Source organism: Danio rerio, chromosome 19 (genome assembly GCF_052040795.2).
Source record: "Danio rerio strain M-AB ecotype USA chromosome 19, GRCz13ab, whole genome shotgun sequence".
NCBI lineage: Eukaryota > Metazoa > Chordata > Actinopteri > Cypriniformes > Danionidae > Danio > Danio rerio.
The window spans coordinates 48,194,876-48,215,812 of record NC_141039.2 but is presented as its reverse complement, the minus strand read 5'-3'; the positions used below and the strand labels follow the sequence as shown (position 1 = coordinate 48,215,812).

At 36.9% G+C, this 20,937-nt stretch overlaps 1 long non-coding RNA gene across 1 annotated transcript in view; it reads left to right on the top strand.

Moving 5' to 3' along the window:
- LOC141379179 (uncharacterized) overlaps positions 1 to 6,620 on the top strand; it is a 41,694-nt gene extending 35,074 nt beyond the window's left edge. Inside the window, exon 3 of the long non-coding RNA XR_015517278.2 lies at positions 5,586 to 6,620. This is a non-coding gene — a long non-coding RNA (uncharacterized LOC141379179). The remainder of the gene's footprint in view (positions 1 to 5,585) is intronic.
- Positions 6,621 to 20,937: the final 14,317 nt, after the last annotated feature.

The following is a 20,937-nucleotide window of genomic DNA, read 5'->3' as shown; positions in this document are numbered from 1 at the left end:
TGATGCCAATCTCCCGTTCCACCACATCCCAAAGGTGCTCTATTGGATTGAGCTCTGGTGACTGTGGAGGCCATTTGAGTACAGTGAACTCATTGTCATGTTCAAGACACCAGTCTGATGATGATTCAGGCTTTATGACATGGTGTGTTATCCTGCTGGAAGTAGCCATCAGATGATGGAGACACTGCGGTCATAAAGGGATGGACATGGTAAGCAGCAATACTCAGGTAGGCTGTGGAGTTGACACGATGCTCAATTGGTACTATGAGCCCAAAGTGTGCCAAGAAAATCTCCCCCACACCATTACACCACCACCACCAGCCTGAACCGCTGATACAAGGCAGGATGGATCCATGCTTTCATGTTGTTGATGCCAAATTCTGACCCGACCATCTGAATGTGGCATCAGAGATAGAGACTGATAAGAGCAGGCAACGTTTCTCCAATCTTCTATTGTCCAATTTTGGTGAGCCTGTGTGAATTGTAGCCTGTTTTTAGCTGACAGGAGCGGCACCCGCTGTGGTCTTCTGCTGCTGTAGCCCATCTGCCTCAAGGTTGGACATGTTGTGTGTTCAGAGATGCTCTTCTGCAGACCTCGGTTGTAGCGAGTGCTTATTTGAGTTACTGTTGTCTCTCTATTAGCTGGAACCAGTCTGGCCATTCTCCTCTGACCTCTGGCATCAACAAGGCATTTGCGCCCACAGAACTGCCGCTCACTGGATATTTCCTCTTTTTCTGATCATTCTCTGTAAACCCTAGAGATGGTTGTGTGTGAAAATCCCAGTAGATCAGCAGTTTCTAAAATTCTCAGAGCAGCCCGCCTGGCACCAACAACCATGCCACGTTCAGTCACTTAAATCACCTTTCTTCCCCATACTAATGCTTACTTTGAACTGCAGCAGATCGTCTTGACCATGTCTACATGCCCAAATGCATTGAGTTGCTGTCATGTGATTTGCTGATTACAAATTTGTTAACAAGCAGTTGGTGTACCTAATAAAGTGGCCGGTGAGTGTATTTTTGGTGTTTTATTTTTTTGTTCGCTTCCATTGCTTTCTGTTATAAATCAAATGTAATTGTAAATGGGCGAAACTGTTTTTCCTACCTCTGAAATATGTCCAATAGCCTCAGTCTGCTCAGAGCTAAAGAAATGAAAGGCAGGTCACAGATGCAAAAGTGTTATTGTTGCAGAAAAGTTTGTGACACATTGATTTCGTCCCACAAGGCTGGCGTTATTTACCAGTGATGAAATCGTATCTGTGTGTGTTTGTGGCCAGAGCAGTCAATTTATGACAAATATTCATATCGGTTGGCATCAGCATGCTCCCAAGTGACTTGTGCGGTTATTTGGTGCAACGAGCTGGAAATCTGTCCTGTGTTTACATCATGAGTGAATGTGGAAGAGTGCGGTGGGGTTTGCTGTGTTGCTCATTATTATTGTAGGAAGTGTGTGATATAAAATGCACTTCACATACAGAGCGCTTGGTCTGTCTGAAATGCATCTCCAGGAATGTGATTTGAAATGGATTTCAAGCCGCTCATAAATGTTGTTTGCATTGAAGTGTACAAATCGATGTCCATGGGTGTTTTAGTGGCATAAATGCAACCAGATTGTAACTGGATATGCAAAACATGAATTAAATATGTCTTAAAGTAAAAAAAAAAAAAATAAATCTGGGATAGTATGTCATATCAGCAAAGCAGAACACTGATTTATCCCTCAAACACACTGTATTGGAAAGAGAAATAATTTAATAATAATAAAAAAATAAAAAAATTATAAAATAATTATTAGCTTACAAAATACAACAAACATAATTTTTAAAATTATATTTGATAGTTTAATTATTATCTAAATAAGACATATTTTAAATACATTGTTAAACAGAGCAAGGAAATGTATGCTGGCATGTTCTCCCTGTGTTGGTGCTCTGGTTTCCTTCACAGTTCAAACACATGCCCTATAGGTGAATCAAATGAACTAAATTGGCCTTGGTTTATGAGTGTGTATGGGTGTTTCCCAGTACTGGGTTGCGGCTAGAAGGGCATCCGCTGTGCAAAACATAAACTGGAATAGATGGCGGTTCATTCCTCTGTGGTGACCTTTGTAAGAGAGGCTAAACTGAAGAAAAATTAGCAAATGTTGTATATATATTAATTTATTATACTACTACTACTACTACTGCAATCACTGCTACTACAACATCTATATCAACGACATCTACTACTGGTACTACTACACCAACTACGACTACTACTACTACTGCTACAATGACACCTTTACTACTTCTGCTACCACTATACCAACGACATCAACTACTACAGGAACTGCTACTTCAATAATCACAATTACAATCAATACTACTACAATGACTACAACTACTACTATTACTACTACAATACCAACAACGACTACTACTACGACACCTTTACTACTTCTGCTACCACTACCAATGACATCAACTACTACAGGAACTGCTACTCCAATAATCACAATTACAATCGATACTACTACAGTCACTACAACTACAACTACTACTACAATACCAACAACGACTACTACTACTGCTACAACGACACCTTTACTACTTCTGCTACCACTATACCAACAACATCATCTACTACAGGAACTGCTACTTCAATAATCACAATTACAATCAATACTACTACAATCACTACAACTACTACTACTACTACTACAATACCAACAACGACTACTACTACGACACCTTTACTACTTCTGCTACCACTACCAATGACATCAACTACTACAGGAACTGCTACTTCAATAATCACAATTACAATCGATACTACTACAGTCACTACAACTACAACTACTCCTACTACTACTACTACAATACCAACAACGACTACTACTACTACTACTGCTACAATGACACCTTTACTACTTCTGCTACCACTATACCAACGACATCAACTACTACAGGAACTGCTACTTCAATAATCACAATTACAATCAATACTACTACAATCACTACAACTACAACTACTACAATACCAACAATGACTACTACTACGACACCTTTACTATTTCTGCTAACACTACCAACGACATCAACTACTACAGGAACTGCTACTTCAATAATCACAATTACAATCAATACTACTACAGTCACTACAACTACTACTACTACAATACCAACAACGACTACTACTACGACACCTTTACTACTTCTGCTGCCACTACCAACGACATCAACTACCACAGGAACTGCTAATTCAATAATCACAATTACAATCGATACTACTACAGTCACTACAACTACTACTACTACTACAATACAAACAACGACTACTACTACGACACCTTTACTACTTCTGCTACCACTACCAACGACATCAACTACTACAGGAACTGCTACTTCAATAATCACAATTACAATCAATACTACTACAGTCACTACAACTACTACTACTACAATACCAACAACGACTACTACTACGACACCTTCACTACTTCTTCTGCTGCCACTACCAACGACATCAACTACTACAGGAACTGCTACTTCAATAATCACAATTACAATCGATACTACTACAGTCACTACAACTACAACTACTACTACTACTACTACAATACCAACAACGACTACTACTACTGCTACAACGACACCTTTACTACTTCTGCTACCACTATACCAACGACATCAACTACTACAGGAACTGCTACTTCAATAATCACAATTACAATCAATACTACTACAATGACTACAACTACTACTATTACTACTACAATACCAACAACGACTACTACTACGACACCTTTACTACTTCTGCTACCACTACCAATGACATCAACTACTACAGGAACTGCTACTCCAATAATCACAATTACAATCGATACTACTACGGTCACTACAACTACTACTACTACTACTACTACTACTACTACAATACCAACAACGACCACTACTACTACTGCTACAACGACACCTTTACTACTTCTGCTACCACTATACCAACAACATCAACTACTACAGGAACTGCTACTTCAATAATCACAATTACAATCGATACTACTACAATGACTACAACTACTACTATTACTACTACAATACCAACAACGACTACTACTACGACACCTTTACTATTTCTGCTACCACTACCAACGACATCAACTACTACAGGAACTGCTACTTCAATAATCACAATTACAATCGATACTACTACAGTCACTACAACTACAACTACTACTACTACTACTACTACAACAATACCAACAACGACTACTACTACTACTGCTACAACGACACCTTTACTACTTCTGCTACCACTATACCAACGACATTAACTACTACAGGAACTGCTACTTCAATAATCACAATTACAATCGATACTACTACAATGACTACAACAACTACTATTACTACTACAATACCAACAGCGACTACTACTACGACACCTTTACTACTTCTGCTACCACTATACCAACGACATCAACTACTACAGGAACTGCTACTTCAATAATCACAATTACAATCGATACTATTACAATGACTACAACAACTAATACTACTACTACTACAATACCAACAATGACTAATACTACTACTACTGCAACAACGACACCTTTACTACTTCTGCTACCACTATACCAACAACATCAACTACTACAGGAACTGCTACTTCAATAAATCACAATTACAATCAATACTACTACAATGACTACAACTACTACTACTACTACTACTACTACTACAATACCAACAGCGACTACTACTAATACTGCTACAACGACACCTTTACTACTTCTGCTACCACTATACCAACGACATCAACTACTACAGGAACTGCTACTTCAATAAATCACAATTACAATCGATACTACTACAATGAAGACGACTACTACTACTACAGCAACAACTACTGCAACCTTAATAATGATAATGGTATTAATACTTATAATAATGATAATGAAAAGATAACAGGAGGACAGGTCAGAACAGTAATAATAATAATGATGATACTGATGACAAAAGTAAAAGTAATACCATTAATGATATAAATGATGGGGGGGGGGGGGGGAGTTGAGGTTGGGAAACCAGGGAGAGGACAAGTAATAATAATGATAATAATAATAATAATAATAATAATAATAATAGTAGTAGTAAGTAAAAGAGGAAAGGAAAAAATAAAATAATAATAATAAAAAAAAAAACAGAAAAGGAATGGGAGGAGTAGAAGAAAAGGAAAGAAACAAAAAGAGTCGAAAAATAAAGTTTAGCAATTAAAGCAATGAAAATTTTAAAAAAAGATTAAAAAAACATGCTACTGCATTTTAATAGCGGTCAGTATTGTGGTACTTAGAGAGCAAATTTTTGTCTGAGGTGGTACTTGGTGAAAAAAGTTTGAGAACCACTGAGCTAAGCTAACAAATGCTCCTGTTAGACTCGGAATTTGGCAGAATGGATAGAAAAGTGGTAAAACTCAACTGTTTAACTTTATAGAAGCTGTAAAATGAAAATATTTCCCCCCCAAAAAAGTGGATTGTTCCTTTAAACTGGGTTGTGCGAGTGAAAAAGAGTGAACTCTTTCAAACAACCCCTTCTGTGTTTGTTTCACAGGTCATTATTTCTCCACATGGCCGGCTCAGCTTTATACCTTGTCAGTTTCCCGAACTCCCCGTCATCCCCGATAACTTCCTCATTTGTAGCCCGTAGGAAGTAAACCTGCTGCGTTAGATCTGTTTGCAGGAGAAGGAAAACAAGAGGAATAAGGTATATGCATGGTCTCTACAGTGGAAAGCAGGAACTGGTTAAACTGCGAGTGACTCATCATTTCCCACAATGCTAATGATACAGGACTGCTGATACGAACATCCAGCCAGACACATTCATCATCCACGCCGCACCTTCCCTTTAATCATTCGCATGTAAAAAAAGGCAACGATAAATTACATGTACATACAACAGATCAAATGAAACGCATTAGGCAGGGAAAGCGGTTCAAGCGAATTAATCTTGTTCTCTCTTTAACTGTTACTGATTTGCTTTCATTTGTGATCCACGGCGCACGGCGTGGAATAAAAATTAAAGAAAGAGGGTGAGTCACCAAACAGAAAGTGATTCAGTCAAGGACAGCATATTGGTCGATTACTTTCTGGCGTTGGACCAGTAACAATAAATAAGGGCTTTGGTGCATTTAGTATATGTCTGCAATAACAACACGTGCTGCGAGGCATTTCAGAAGGCTGCAGTATGAATATATTGATTTTTGGCAGAGAAAGACATCAGTGGCTGCGATGACTGCGTGCTGAAGCTATGATTTGGTGTGAGACATGACAATGCAACTGAGAGTCTGAGTCATAAACTTCCTGTTATTGTGGTGGTCCACACTTTATTAAAGCAGCAGCTTAGACAAAAAGAAAACTTAACTCGCTTTGCATCTCGCGGCAAAGCCTCAAAAAACGCATCGATCGTGCAAAAGGGAAATGGTGTGATTAGATAAGGATTCAACAGTAGAAACATATGCAATTAAATGATCATGTTTTTATAATATAGCTTAACAAACTACGTTTAAACAGATGAAGTCAGAATTATTAGCCCCCATTGAATTTTTTTTTTTAAATATTTCCCAAATTATGTTTATCAGAGCAAGGTAATGTTCACAGTATGTCTGATAATATTTTTTCTTCTTGAGAAAGTCTTGTTTGTTTTATTGTGGCTGAAATAAAAGCAGTTTTACATTTTTTAAACACCATTTTAAGGTCAATATTATCAGCCCCTTTAAGCTATTTTTTCTCCGATAGTCTACAGAACAAACCATCGTTACACAATAACTTCAGTGTTTCCTCTAGGATATTTTCAAGCTGTGGCGGCACACTCTGTTGAGCATTTTACACAGATCTACTACTACATGTGGCGTTATTTCATTGACAAATGTCATGGGTGCAGTATTAAGTCGAGATCACATTCATGTAATAGCCTACGAGCATGTCAATCTCTGCTTGAGCGCCGATTTCCTCTGTTCGTGCAGAAAACTTCTTGCGCACCCTCAAATATACGCTGCTCAAGTGCAGAATTTTTTGTGCGCCCTCAAATAAATGCGGCTGAAGTGTGATTTAGTGCGTTTATGTACCGAGTACGTCTCCAACATTTATTAGATTTGATAGGAATATATATGAATGTCTCTGATAGACCTGCGGAGCGGACCGCGGCATTAATGCATCCTGAAGTAAAGTGAAACGGCTATAAACTCCAGCAAGATAAAGTCTTTATATGCAGAGCCACAGACCCTTATCTATAAATAAAGTATAATAATGGAAACCATGTTCATCATTACTGAAAGCTACGCCATGTTTGCTGGTCTCACGCACCTGTCAGTCAGTCTGCACGTCACCTTAAAGGGTTTAAACAGAATGCACAGCACTACTATGGTCACAGAAATGTTCGCGCTGTTATTATTCACTTACCTTTTCATATGTTTTCGGTGCAATTTTAACCCGCTATTTAAAAAACGACAGGATATTTTGAATAAGAAGCTGTAATGTAGCCGTGGCAGGATGAATTTGGGTGTGGCGCCCCGCGTCACGGAAGAATGAATGTAGCGGAAACCATGAACTTGCCTAAATACACCTGCCTAGTTAACCTAATTAACCTAGTTAAGCCTTTAAATGTCACTTTAAGCTGTATAGAAGTGTCTTGAAGAATATCTAGTCTAATATTATTTGCTTTTATCATGGCAAAGATATAATAAATCAGTTATTAGAGATGAGTTATTAAAACTATTATGATTTGAAATCTGCTAAAAAATTCTTTGTTAATTAAAGTTTATGTATAAACAAATTTCGAGAGGATCACGTGCTTATGATTGCTAGCGGCTGGATCCGCATTATCCGATTCACTACGCTCCAATCAGATGACTCCTAAACTACTATAAAGACCCTGGGTTTCATTCCACTGCTATCTTCGTTTTGAAGAGTCCCCCCTTCCACCCCTACTCCTCCTTCTTAGATGGGTGACACGGTGGCCCAGTGCGTAGCACTGTTGCCTCACAGCAAGAATGTCTCAAACCAACAGACATTTCTGTGTGGAGTTTGCACTTCTCCCCGTGCTCACGTGGGTTTCCCCGGGTTCCCCGGTTTCCTCCCACCGCCTAAAAACATGCAATTAAGTTAATTGAATAATCTAAATAGATATGCTTCTAGTACATAGTTATCTTCAAGAGCAATCACTTACTGTTCATTGGTTACTACAGCAGGGGAGTTCTCGAGATCTACCTGAGCTCAAACTCCCCTCCCGCCTTGCAACGGGAGGGAGCCCTGGGCTCGAGTATCTCATGAGCTCAGGGCTCTCTCCCGGGACAGTACGCCAAAGAAGCTTTTATAAATAATCATCAGCTAAGTGTCAACTCTTGAAGCAGAAATTGGGGAACAAAATGTGACCTCTTTACACAAACTGTAAACATGGAGCAATCGTTGGCCTTATCGATGTCTAATCTAGTTTAATTGAGCCACTTTTCCCATTGCTCTACGGCAGAATTTCGCATAGTCAAACTCTAGTGAGCACAGCTTAATCCAGCTAAATTTTTACCTCTCTAAAGTGACCAAGCAGCCCGGAGCTGTCGGTGGCGAAAGCAAACGTCTGTGTGCTAATGTAGAAAACGTGCTGTTTGCCGCTTGCTGCACTCAGTGGAGTTGAGAAGGGAATTGGAGGGGCGTTTTAAGTAGCCGCCGGGCCAGCGATGCAAGACCCTTTCTAGCAGTAAGCGAGTTAGAGAGGTGATGTGGGACAGCTGATATGCCCTCTGATAATTCCCCGCATTACAGGCCATTCTCTCCACAATCGCTCTCTATCAGTGAGAAGAGAGGCCACTTTCATGTTAAACAAAGACGGAAAGAGAGAGCCAGGATCCATTTGAGACGACACAATCGATTACCAAGCTGAAGTGTGGGATTTTATTCTGTTAACTTACTCGTTTTGGCTTAATACGCACAGACGATGATATGAGAGTCATTTGTTGGTTGATTTATGTATCAGGGGTATTTAAAAAAGATGGCTTTGTTAATGGTGCCCCTGTATTGTCTAAAAACAAAGAGTGATCAGGCATTCCAAGTTCACTGAAAAAAGTGTTGCATGCAGAACTGTTCAGGGTTCAACGCTTAGGATTTTTTCTACTGGCCCAATCGGACCAGTGGTTCAGATTTTTACTTGCCCCGCCAATATTTTCACTGGCCCTATCAAAAAAAAGTTAATAAGGCAAGGCAAGTTTATTTATATAGCACATTTCATACACAATGGCAATTCAAAGTGCTTTACATAAACAAGATTAAAAGAAACAAGTAAAATAAAAATAAAAACAAATAATAAAAATGCGTAAAAACAAAACAAAACATAAAAACAGGTAAAATGTGATATGAAAGAATGAAGAAGAAGAGAAAAACATGATAGTGCAATCTGTCGGACGCAGCACAGTGCTCATTTAGTAAAGGCACAGCTAAACAGATGTGTTTTCAGTCTTGATTTGAATGTGCCTAATGTTGGAGCACATCTGATCATTTCTGGAAGCTGATTCCAGCAGCGAGGGGCATAGTGGCTAAATATGTATTTCTTAATAGCTATTTCTTAACCACAAAAAAAAATAAATAAATATTTGTGTCAAAATGTTTGCAAATCTAGAATTTAAAGATTTTAAAAAATGTAATAAATGTATAATGAGCAAAATTTTAAGTGTTTTGCAAACAAAAGTAGCAAAATGTGCAGGTATTTTATTCCAAAACAAAATATGGCTGACCTGCCAAACTGACGGCAAACTGTACAAGACATCACTTATTATTTAAGTAGTGTACCCTCATAAATGTCTGCTTCTAAGACGTTAAAAACAATTGTTTTCCTTTAGCAATACCACTTGACGATGCTGACATGTTGTCTCTTCGCTGTACTGGTTGTTATGAAAAAAACAACATGCAACATCCAATCAGATAAGAGGAACCGAGAAGTTAGCATTTGAAGACTTTAAAACACAAACTGTTTCTCGAATCTGACTGCTCCCACCAGTGCTGATATACAGCCACAGCACACTGCTACTTGTGTAATACTGCTCATTTATACAGTTTTTGATCAATTTTGAAATATATGTGGCATTTACATATGCCATATTTGTAAAACATTTGGAAATCTTAATTAAAACTTATGTAGATTGCTAGGGAACTCGTTTTTCTTAGAGGATGTCAAGCTGACAAAACATTGCTGCACTCTAATACAAGTTTTATTTATGGAGAAAATGAAAAAGCTTTGCAGTGTTTGGGTGTTCTGTGTTTGTCTGAGATAATTAGTCTACCGAAATTATATTCCATACAAAATATGAAGCTGATCGAGTCCTGACACTAACTTCCATCAATATAACCAAAATGACCACCTACTTGCATGCTGAGGAGACTTGAACTGTATTTATTTGAACTAGAATACATAGAAGATTAGCATCTATGGTACGCCAGCAAGTTCCTTAATTATTATGCGAGAGATAGAGTATTTAAACTTAGAGAAATGTATAGCAACTTTTCATTTGTCTGCAGTCTTAGTACTACATGTAACTACAAAAGAGTCAAGCTTTAATTATCTAAATTCTTTGGTCATTTTTGAGATGCTAACGGTCTAATCCGATCCAATGATCTATGCTAAGCTAAGCTAAGCTAAAAGGGCTCCCACCAGACCCAGAAATAGACTGAATGTATTAAAAATGGTAAAACTCCACTATTTAACTGTAAAATGTGCCTATTTTCTATAAAGGTGGAGTATTTCTTCAAACGCCTTAAGCTTGAGTCTGGCTACATTCTGGTTTGATGTATAAAGAGAGATTTTTGACCTTAGAGACTAGTTTTCTGACCGGTTAAAGAGGCAGTATCAAAGAGCGTTCATGAATTAATTGCGCTATTGCCAATGTGTGTTGTGTTGAAATAAAAAGAGAAGACTTCCTAGGTTGCCTGTAGACTGAAATTTAAATCCCTCAGGGATTCGAACCCATGACCTTGGAGTTGTTAGTGCTTTTTAAGCTACATGAGGAAATATCACCAACACATTTATCTCAAGCTTTTATCCAAAGTGACTTGCATTGAATTCAGTGTACGCATTTTGTCAGTAATTGCTTTCTCTGGGAATTGAACCCACGACCTTTGCATTTCTAGTGCCATGCCATACTGTTAAAGCTACAGGAATAAATATCACACATATAAATGTGCATTTGGCAGGCACTTTTATTCGAAGTGACTTACATTGCATTCAATGTACACCTTTTTATACAGTTTTGCTTTTCCTGGGAATTGAACCCATGACCTTTAGATTTCGAGCACTGTGCTATACTGTTTACGCTAACGGAAGAAATATCTCACATACATTTATGCATTTGCCAGACACTTTTATTCAGAGTAAATAACATTGCATTTAGTATAGCAGTGTAATCAGTTCCCACTTTGTCTGGGAATCGAACCCATGAACATTGAGTTGCTGTCGATATTAAATGCGTTTTAGCTTCAGAAGGAAAATTACAAACATATTTATACAATTGATAGATGCTGTTGTTCAACATGACATACACTGCATTCAATGTACACTTTTTCATCAGTTTCCTTGGGAGTTGAACCCATGACCTTTGGATTTCTAGTGCGATGCTATACTATTAAATCTACAGAAATAAATATCACACTTTTGCCAGAAACTTTTATTCTAAGTGACTTACATTGCATTCGATGTCCACCTTTTATCAGTTTTTGCTCTGTCAGGGAATTGAACCCAAGACCTTTGCATTTCTATAGATATGCTATACTGTTTAAGCTAAAGGACGAAATATTACACAAACATACATTTATGCATTTGCCAGAAACATTTATTTAAAGTAAATTACATTGGATTTAATATAGAAATTTGATCAATTCTTACTTTGTCTGGGAATCAAACTCATGAACATTGTATTGCTGTTGCTGTTAAATATGTTTAAGCTTCAGAAGGAAATATTTCAAACATATTTATACATTTGATATATGCTTTTATTCAACATGACATACACTACATTCAGTGTACACTTTATTTTTAATCAGTTTTTGCTTTCCCTGGGAATTGAACCCATGACCTTTGCATTTCTAAAGCCATGTTATGATGTTAAAGCTACAGGAGTAAATATCACACATTTATTTACACATTTGCCAGACACTTTTATTTAAAGTGACCTACATTGCATTCAATGTACACCTTTTATCAGTTTTTGCTCTCCCTGGGGATTGAACTCATAACCTTTGCATCTCTATAGACATGCTTTGCTCTTTAAGAAATAAATATCACACACATAGTTATGCATTTTCCAGACACTGTTGTTCATAGTAAATAACACTTCATTCAATATAGAAATGTGATCAATTCCCTTTTTTTAACTGGGAATCGAACCCGTGAACATTGAGTTACTGTTGATATTAAATGCATTTAAGCTTCAGAAGAAAATATTACAAACATATTACATTTGATAGATGCTTTAATCAACATGACTTACACTGCATTCAGTGCACTTTTTTTATCAGTCTTTGCTGTCCTTGGGAATTGAACCCATGACCTTTGCATTCTAGTGCCATGCTATAATGTTAAAGCTACATGATCAAATATCACACATGTAATTGCGCATTTTACAGACACCTTTATTAAAAGTAACTTACATTGCATTCGATGTACACCTTTTTGCTCTCCCGGGGGATTGAACCCATGACCTTTGCATTTCTATAGACATTCTAAGCTCTTTAAGCTGAAGCAATAAATATCACACACATAGTTATGCATTTGCCAGACACTTTTATTCAGAGTAAATTACATTGCATTCAATATAGAAATGTGATCAATTCCCATTTGTCTGGGAATGGAACCTATGAACATTGATTTGCTGTCGATATTAAATGCGTTTAAGCTTCAGAAGGAAATATTACAAACACAGTTATACATTTGATAGATGTTTTTATTCAACATGACCTACGCTGCAATCAATGTACATTTTTTTTATCAGTTTTTGCTTTCCTTGGGAATTGAACCTATGACCTTTGCATTTCTAGCACCATGCTATAATGTTAAATCTACAGGAATAAACATCACACATTTCACATACACCTTTATTTAACGTGACTTACACTGCATTTGATGTCCACCTTTTATGAGTTTTTGCTCTCCCTGGGAATTAAACCCATGACCTTTGAATTTCTCGCAATATGATACTGTTAAAGCTACAGGGATAAATATCACACGTGAATTTGTGCATTCGTCAGACACCTCTATTCAAAGTGACTTATATTGCATTTGATGTACATTTTTTTTATATGGTTCAGCTTTCCAGGAGAATTGAACCTATGACCTTTGCATTTCTATCATCATGCTATACTGATCCTGCCAAAGGAAGAAATATCTCACATATACATATATGCATTTTCCAGACACTTTTATTTAGAGTAAATGATTGCATTCAGTATAGAAAGATGATCAATTCCCACTTTGTCTGGGAATGGAACCAATAAACACTGTATTGTTGTCGCTGTTAAATGCGTTTAAGCTTCAGAAGGAAAATTACAAACATATTTATACATTTGATAGATGCTTTTGTTCAACATGATATACATTGCATTCAATGTCCACCTTCAGTTTTTGCTCTCCCTGGGAATTGAACTTATGACCTTTGCATTTCTAGCGCCATGCTATACTGTTAAAGCTACTGGAATAAATATCACACATGTACTGTAGTTGTGCATTTGCCAGACACCTTTATTCAAAGTGACTTGCATTGCAGTCGATGTACACAGTTTTGCTCTCCCTGGGAATTGAACTTATGACCTTTTGCATTTCAGACATGCTATGCTCTTTAAGCTAAAGGAATAAATATCACACATACAATTTTATGCATTTTAGCTTTCCCTGGGAATTGAACCTATGACCTTTGCATTTCTACCACCATGCTATTCTGTTTACGTTAAAGGAAGAAATACCTCATATATATTTATGCATTTGTCAGACACTTTTATTCAGGGTAAATTACATTGCATTCAATATAGAAATGTGATCAAATCCCATTTGTTTGGGAATCGAACCCATAAACAGTTGCTGTCGATGTTAAATGTGTTTAAGCTTCAGAAGGAAATATTACAAACATATTCAAATAATTGATATATTCTTTTATTCAACATGACTTACACTGCATTCAGTGTACACTTTATTTGTTATCAGTTTTCGCTTTCCTTGGGAATTGAACCCATGACCTTTGCGTTTCTAGTGCCATACTATACTTATAAAGCTACAGAAATAAATATCACACATATATTTGTGCATTTTCCAGACACTTTTATTCGAAGTGACTTGCATTGCATTCGATGTACACTATTTATCAGTTTTTGCTCTCCCTGGGAATCGAACCCATAACCTTTGCATTTCTATAGACATGCTTTGCTTTTTAAGCTAATTCAGTAAATGTCACGCATGCATTAATGCATTTGCCGAACACTTTTATTCAGAGTAAATTACATTGCATTCAGTGTAGAATTTTGTCTGGGAATCGAACCTGTGGCATTTGTAGTTCTAGTGACATTTACTGTTTAAGCAAAATGAATAAATATTACCCTATACATCAATGCATTTGCCAACTGTTTCATTTAATTTATAAATGTTTATTTTTATTTTATTTACTTACATTGTTTACATTTGATCAGTTCCTACTTTTACTGGGAATCGAACCCATGATCTTTGTGTCGTTGTGAAAGGTGCTGTAAGGTTTTGACTCTTTTAAAGCATAACAATGCCATAATATGTTTGCAGATATTTCAGAAACATGCTAAAAAGTGAACATTCTTGTTTATCTGAAAAACAATGCTGAAGTCAGATATTCTGCTTAAAAAATGTGCGCTATGTGCCGAAACATTTGTCATTGTTTTGGTCCCTTTAGCACACCCACTGCAACTTTAGTCAATTATATTTCAACACCACGCGTTGCCTTGCTAGAATACATCGCATTTCATTCATTCAGTCATGAAGGCTCTCAAAGTGTGTGTCTGTGACTGAAATCCGACCTCCGATGAACAGTAGCAGACTCCTAAATGAGATGCAGATTCAGAGCTCAACATGAGGTGGTTATTAATTAGCAAATAATATCAATATTAAGAACGTAAACATTAGGTGAGCGAGGTTCTGGTAAACACTGCGAGGTCCTGGAACAAATCAGGGTAACGAATCATGTTCCAGAGGAGGGAGAGGTGTCATGGACGAAATTAAAGAGTGGTGTCATAGATGAAAGTGAAGAGAGGGGGATACGCAGATGAAAGTGAAGAGAGGGGGAGATGTCACGGACGAAAGTGAAGAGGGTAGTGGAGTCTAATAGAAAATAAAGAGCGGGCAAGGGGGTGTACGTGTGAGGAGGGGGATCAGTAAAATAAGGTGCCGGGTGAGATTTCAGAGGTGCCGTATCCGGCTTGTTCCAGCACAAATTAAGCCCTGACCTTGTGTCCTAACAACATGCTACGTGACGAGATGCACAGTGATAAGCAATTTGGCTTTTTGCAGAGGACAAAACATGACCGAAATATAAATACAGCCATTCAGAAGTACAGAATAGTGCACTCACTGCACTCCAACGAAACGATAATGACTGATATGTCTTAATAGTCTAAAGTTAAATTCCAAACAGTTTATTTTATTTTGTAGATCTGAGGTGAACTATCTGCTGCTGCTTTCAGTAGTATGGCAATAAATATGATGTGAAATGCCATTCAAACTCACATTATTAGCATTTAACACTGAATAAAGCACATGAGGTGTACCTGCGGAGATCACAGTTTATCGTGTTGCTCAGCTGCAAGAAATAAAACATACATTTCAGAACAAAAACTCCTTTTAAATTGGACAATATTTCTTCTAGCGTGTGCCGTTGCTTTTATCTAGAACAACTTAAATCAGCCTTTAGGCTTGATAGTCTGGTTCTGGTGGGCCGGAGTCCCTGCAGGGTTTAGCTCCAACTTGCCTCAACACATCTGCCTGGGTGTTTCAAGTATACCTAGTAAGACCTTGATTAGCTTGTTCAGGTGTGTTTGATTAGGGTTGGAGCTAAAATCTGCAGGACACCGGCCCTCAAGGAACAAGTTTGGTGACCACTGGTCTAACGCAATGTCATAGCAATTCGTATTCGAATTTGATTTAGTTGCTAATTCGTATGAATTCTTATGATCTGATTTGTACAATTTAGTACAGTTTGCTCATCACCCAGTGACGGTTGGGACTTGATTTATTGCACCTTTAAATGCGTTTAAGCTTCAGGAAGAACATATTTATTTAACATCTCTTATTTCATATCACTCGTCACGCAGAGATCCTTTTGTCTGAATCAATTTCAACATACAAATTTCATCAGTACTTTTTCCCCCCCATGATAATCGAACCAATGATATACTCGTAAAGCAACAGGAAAAAACATCACCCGTGATGTAAAGTAATTTGAACAGAATCTCTTGTTATTTTTCCGCCCGCTGTTTCTCATCCCCTTATCTCCTGATGCATTTTCAAGAGAGATATAGCTTATATATGATTGCGTTACATTTGGAGTGATCATAATAGCATGAAATTGTCGTAACAAGCTGTCTTCTTTCATGAGAACACACACACAGACACACACATTGTGTTCCTGAGAAAAGAGCCGGAGATACAGATAGCAAGCCTGTCAAGGACTGCAGTAGATAAGCAGCTCTGTCAGCATCTGTCGCAGTATAGATGGCTCGATAAAATGAGAGAAATCCTATACCTGCTCGGTAATCAAAGAGAAAGCGGTGATTAAAAGCTTCGTGTTCTCGGATCGGTGATAACCTAAGAGGTTTTCCATAATGCTCAATCAGTTCCAGAGCCCAGCTCCCTCTGAATATTTATTCTACTCCTTTCTTTTGAAGTCTTGCTCATCTTCTCCCGAGATGGAATGAACATTCACCGCACAGCCACTTTTCATCACTTAAAGTGCTGCGAAATCCATTAGTATCCTCTGTTATTGCCTCGGCGTGTGTAATGAAGGTAACATCTACTGGATGTATATGAACTTGTGTGAGTGGGTGAAAAGAGAGAGAAGGAAGACAGATAGAGCACTTCAAAGCACAATGAGCTGGTTGGAGTCGCCTAGGTTTACGTTAGGACGTCTATTCAGAAAGAAACTGCTGGAGTGAAACTACACTCAGACCTGTTGATACAGACAATAAGCAGTGGAGGGAAAAGGTCAAACGTTTATGATCTTCAGGAGTGCGAGAATTTTGGAGGAAGACTGAATATGAGCATCCGCTTGGGGATTTGATCGTGATTCAGACTGATTTGGATCCACTTACTGACTCACGTATTCAATGCATGCTTGTCACCTCACAGCAAGAAGGTCGCTGGATCAAGTCCCGGCTGGGATAAAGTGGCTGAGTGGCCGGTGAGTGTATATACAATGACCGGCCACTTTATTAGGTACAGCTGTCCAGTTGTTCATTAACGCAAATTTCTAATCAGCCAATCACTTGGCAGCAACTGAATGCATTTAGGCATGTAGACATGGTCAAGACGATCTGCTGCAGTTCAAACTGAGCATCAGTATGGGGAAGAAAGGAGATTTAAGTGACTTTGAACGTGGCATGGTTGTTGGTGCCAGACGGGCTGATCTGAGTGTTTCAGGAACTGCTGATCTACTGGGATTTTCACGCACAACCATCGATAGGGTTTACAGCAAATGGTCCGAAAAAGAGGAAATATCCAGTGAGCGGCAGTTCTGTGGACGCAAATGCCTTGTTGATGCGAGAGGTCAGAGGAGAATGGCCAGACTGGTTCCAGCTGATAGAGAGACAACAGTAACTCAAATAAGCACTCGTTACAACAGAGGTCTGCAGAAGAGCATCTCTAAACACACAACACGTCCAATCTTGAGGCAGATGGGCTACAACAGCAGAAGAGCACACCGGGTGCCGCTCCTGTCAGCTAAGAACAGGAAACTGAGGCTACAATTCACACAGACTCACCAAAACTGGACAATAGAAGATTGGAGAAACGTTGCCTGCTCTGATGAGTCTCCATTTCTGCTGACACATTCAGATGGTCGGGTCAGAATTTGGCATCAACAACATGAAAGCATGAATCCATCCTGCCTTGTATCAGTGGTTCAGGCTGGTGGTGGTGGTGTAATGGTGTGGGGGAGATTTTCTTGGCACATTTTGGGCTTATTAGTATCAATTGAGCATCATGTCAACGCCACAGCCTACCTGAGTATTGCTGCTGACCATGTCCATCCCTTTATGAGTACAGTGTCTCCATCTTCTGATGGCTACTTCCAGCAGGATAACGCACCATGTCATAAAGCGTGAATCATCTCAGACTGGTTTCTTGAACATGACAATGAGTTCACTGTACTCAAATGGCCTCCACAGTCACCAGAGCTCAATCCAATAGAGCACCTTTGGGATGTGGTGGAACAGGAGATTGGCATCATGGATGTGCAGCCGACAAATCTGCAGCAACTGTGTGATGCTATCATGTCAATATGGAGCAAAATCTTGTAGGAATATTTCCAGCACCTTGTTGAATCTCTGCCATGAAGGATTAAGGAAGCTCTGAATGCAAAAGGGCGTCCAACCCGGCACTAGTAAGGTGTACCTAATAAAGTGGCCGGTAAGTTTGTGTATATATATATATATATATATATGTGTGTGTATAAATGTGTATAAGGTTTTATATTTAATGTCCTTTTTTACTTAAACACCACAGTCGTTTACTGGTAACACTTTACAATAAGGTTCATTAGTTAATGCATTTACTAACCTGAACTAATCATGAACAACACATGTACAGCATTTATTACTCATAATTGAACATTTACTAATGCATTATTAATATTCAAGTCCATGCTTGTTAACATTAGTTAATGCACCGTGAGTTAACATGAACTAACAATGAACTACTGTATTTTCATTAACTAACAGTAACTAACATGAACAAATAGTAAATGTATTTTTTATTGTTTGTTCCTGTTAATAAATGCATTAAGTAACATTAACTAATGAACCTTATTGTAAAGTGTGATCCATTAACTAAAAGGACTGTTTTACACAATGTCATCTCTGTTAGAGCTTCTGTGTCAGGCTTCAGGTTATATGTGGAAGTGTTCTCACCTCTGATACAGTTTTAGCTAATGGTGTAATTAGTGTTGACACACAGTGAGAACTGATATGTGGAAAACGTTCTCTCCTTTGCTGTTTCTCATCTAGTTTGGTGTCTTTAAGACTTTAGCTGTTCTCCACATGGTTTGCTCGTCTCGTTTTAATCACAGCAGCTTTTCCATTTTATTTAAGAATCGACTCTCAGCTCTTATTCATCTGACGCAGTGAAAGTGTTTTTCTCCCGTCCTCTATTTTTGTTTTTCGAGGAGAGGAAAAAATAATATAATTATTCATGTGGAAATGTATCTGCCGAAATGTTTTACTCAAGTATAAAATTGTTTTTATTCCGGCCCCTCCATGTATCACTTATTTTGCTCCTTGGAGTGCAAAAGTAATGTAGAAGAATCACCTTGAGCCGTTCTTCCAGTTCAGATTTCCCTTTTATTCAGAAGTTACACTCTGCAAATTCCATTTACGCTGCATGGTTGAACCCGACGCTAAAATTGAAAAGTGCCCATTTATGAATTACATTTGTGCCACACATGCACTTCTGTTGCCCACAGGAGATGCACTTAGGGATTGTGAGGGTCTATAAGAGATTGCAAATATCGATATGTATATCATTTAAATAAAATATAATAAGTTTCTGTTCAAATCTTTTAGTCTGTTTGTACTGCTGTGCTTAAACATGAGAAATTTATTTATTTACGTTTTTATTTGTTTATTTGTTCTTTCATTTATTTGTTTATTTAAATTTATTCATTCAGTTATTTATACATTCTTTCAGTTTTTAATTTTATTTATTTAATTAATTAATTAATTTATTATATTTGTTTATTTGTTCATTCTTTCATTTATTTATTCATTCAGTTATTTATTCATTTATTTAGTTTTTTATTTTATTTATTTATTTATTTTATTTGTTCATTATGTATTTATTTAAATTTATTCATTCAGTTATTTATTCATTCATTCAGTTTTTAATTTTATTTATTTATTTATTTATTTGTTTATTTGTTTATTTATTTATTTTTATTTGTTTATTTGTTCATAATTTATTTACATTTATTCATTCAGTTATTTATTCATTCATTCAGTAATTAATTAATTTATTTATTTATTCATTTTATTTTTTATTTGTTCATTCATTTATAAATTTATTTTTATTTAAATTTATTCATTCAGTTATTTAATAATTCATTCAATTTTTCATTTCATTTTATTTATTTATTTATTTATTTGTTTATTTTATTTGTTTTTATTCATTCATTTATTTATTTATCCATTCAGTTATTAATTAATTCATTCATTCATTCATTCATTCATTCATTCATTCAGTTTTTCATTTTATTTATTAATTTATGTGTTTGTTTGTTTGTTTATTTATTTATCAGTTGGACCTAAAAGTGACTTAAATGTTGTTAATGTAGCAAATATAAAAGATGAGATGTTTCACGTGTCCACATCAAACTAAATTCACAAAGTGTTTTTATATACACAGAAAGCATTTTAAATATAATTTTCTGCATTAATATTTCAAATAAACTTTACCAAAATAGTCCTAATACAGCTCAGACAAAATAAAAACAGGTCAAAATACAATGTTTTACATTTTAATTGTTTTGATGCCATATTTGACAAATTTCTGGTCAAAACACATTATCTATAAAATTAAACAATGGGTTCAAAGCATCTTTTTAAAAAGTGTATATTTCAATGTTATATATGCAAGCCCTCCATACACAATATAGTGTCTTCTGGAAAAATAACTACCCAAATCCCAGCACTGAAATAAGTTATCATCTTCT